General features: G+C 38.0%; 1 pseudogene; it reads left to right on the forward strand.

The window, feature by feature from the left end:
• The first annotated feature begins 993 nt into the window (after window positions 1-993).
• LOC120583938 (uncharacterized) lies at window positions 994-1,112 on the forward strand (annotated as a pseudogene).
• The last annotated feature ends 1,848 nt before the right edge of the window (window positions 1,113-2,960 follow it).

Genomic DNA, 2,960 nt, shown 5'->3' on the forward strand with positions numbered 1-2,960 from the left:
CATTTCTGAGGAACTAGCTTAACCTTCTCTCTGTTCTTGCCCTGCACAAAAGAGCAGCTTCTGCTTAATGGTAATGGATGGGCAGGCACCATAGGAACACATTCTGTGCCAGGAAGAAAGCTTGCTGGTTTAAAAACAACAATAGCAACAACAAAAACAGCAACAACAACAACATATTTATTTTGCTCACAAATCTTTAGTCTGGGCAAGGATAGCTTATTTCTGTTCCACTCTTGGGGAACAAAATGGGTTAGCTTGAAGCCTGGAATCATCTGAAGGCTCATTCATTAACATTCTGGTACCTAGGCTGGGAGGACTCAGACAGTTGAAGACTGGAACAGTTGGGGCTCCTCAGGCAGCTCTCTCTCTATGTGGTCTCTCTATCATAGCATCTTTGAAGGACCAGACTTTTTATATTGCAGCTCATGGATACCAATGGATCTGTCCCAAGAGAAAGAGAGCTAGATGGAAGCTGTAGTTTCTTTTATGACCTAGCTTTAGAAGTCACATAGCCATATCCTATTGGTGGAAGAGTTACAAAGGTCCACTCAGGTTCAAGTGGATGGAACATAAACCCTACCTCTTAATGGGAAAGTGTCAACATCACATTGTAAGGATGGCATATAATTGTGTGGCTATGTTTGAAAAATATGGTCTGCCACAGACTCTGACCTAGAAGAATGAAATGCCTTGATGTATTTTCACAGGAGAATCCTGAGAAGGAAAGGGAATATTCATATAAAGAAAAATGGCCCAGAAAAGAACCAATTCAACCAGGTCTAGGGTCTAAGATACATCTCTCCTGTTTCAGAAACAAAGGAAATGGCATCAACCCACAGAAATCGGGCTTAACTTGTATGACTAATAATCACTGCACAGTAGCATTTAATAATTCCTCCTCCTCCTCCTCCTCTTTTTCTTTTCTTTTACAAGCATTTAACTTTATTTGGCCTAACACTTTTCAAGCTTCTTTGACCACAAATATCTTCCCAAGTCTATGGCCATGCTACCCTGAACATGCCGGATCCCTTCTGATCTCAGAAGCTAAGCAGAGTCGGGCCTGGTTAGTACTTGGATGGGAGACCACCTGGGAGGACCATGTGCTGTAGGTGTAAAAAAAATACCTTCCTCTGAACAATCCTGACTTTCATAGTATACAGTGAATCACCTCTTGGATTCTAAAGATATAACATTAGGTTCTCTATAGATTACTTTAGTTATTTTGTTAAAAAGTAATAAAACATATCCCTGGTTGAGAATCTTAGAAAATAAATTTTAGGCTGGTAAATAATATTTGTAGTAAATATTCTAATATATTTTACAAAAATGTGCTATTTTACCCCTTTTTTCATGAAATTTTTAAAAGTACTTTTTAATTAACTGTCAGGTGGATGTGTTTGCTGTATCCTGTTTTCTATAGTCTTATAAGTTTGTATTTTGGCATCCACAATTATTCCATTATTTTAAGTACAAAGATTATTATTATAACACTAGTCTTTATGCTTTGGGAGGAGAAGGGTAGAGGTTCAGATAACACCAAGTGCCTATTTAAGTATCTAAAATCTAAAGATACTTTTAATTCAAACAAGAGTTATTTTTGAGTTCCTTTTTCTCTTGAGGTGCCATGGTAGGTTCCAGCATACAAAGACAGTGTGAAGTGAAGTTCTGACATGCTCACTAGCTGCTTACTGAAAAATCTGATGACCAAACCAGAGAGAACAAGGTAATAGGAGGTATGAAAAGGGAAAGAGGGGCAAAGGATGAAAGGAGAAGAAATAAGACTAAATAAAAGATATAAAAAGGATGGAAAGAAGAATTGAAAAAAAAAATTTCTACTTCTGTCTGAGTCTCTATTTTTCTATTCCAATATAACTTTGGAGCTCTTTCCTCACAATCTCATACACCAAAAGTTTTAACTACTAGGTTCTTAGAAGGAATTTGCAATCACACTGTGTGAAAACAATAAAACAATGTTTTTATACAAAACATTCAAAGCCTTAGGACTTCTTTTTGAGGTAAAACTTCAAATACCACACCAGAATGCTCACAACTTGCTCTCTGTTGATCAGCAGGCTCCTTCTCTAGTTTCCTCAGTTTCAACTTCTTGGGATACCATCCTCAAAAACACAGTCTTGAGGACCCACTCCCGAGGGTTCTTACAGGTAGACAGGATTCATGTGCTCGAGCTTGAGCAAGGAAAATGAATTCATTAGCAGTGTGACCCAGTTCTGTTTTATTGGGGGGAAGAGGGCTGGTACTCTGTTCATCTGTATCTCCAAAGAACTTTTGGTTGTGCAACTGAAAAGGGAAGGGGTAAAGGAAATTCACATGTTTTCAGCAATTGGTTCTGGAGTCTTTTCCAGGCTCTCTCTATTTCTGGGGTTATACAGGCAGTTCCACTGACAGCTCCGACTGCTTTTGCTGGAAGATGAGTCTAGGACCCATTTGAAGTTCCACAGAATTGGTCCTCCAAGATGAGGAGGCTTCAGAAATTTCCATTGTTATTTTTATAATGGTTTTATTGAGATACAATTCACACACCATACAATTTACCAATTTAAAGTGTACAATTAAATGGTTTTTAGTATATTCAGCTGTGTAGCCATCACCACAATCAATTTTAGAACATTTTATTATTCATAAAGGAAACCCTCACTCTCCATTTCTCCCTAACCACTCTCCTCCACACTCCCACCTCTAGGAAACCACTAATCTACTTTTTGTCACTAATGGATCTATTGCTATTCTGGACTTAAGAAAAGTCCAAACTATTTTCCACAGTGGCTGTGGCATTTTACATTCCCACTAGAAATGTAAATGCAGGTTCTAATTTCTCGACATCCTCATCAACACTTGTTATTTCTGCCTTCTTTTTATCATATTCATCCTAGTGGATGTGAAATGATATCTCATCATGGTTTTGATTTGCATTTCTCTGATGGCTAGTGATGTTGACAGTC

This window comes from Pteropus medius, unplaced genomic scaffold, assembly GCF_902729225.1.
Source record: "Pteropus medius unplaced genomic scaffold, Ma_sr-lr_union100, whole genome shotgun sequence".
Classification (NCBI taxonomy): Eukaryota; Metazoa; Chordata; class Mammalia; order Chiroptera; family Pteropodidae; genus Pteropus; species Pteropus medius.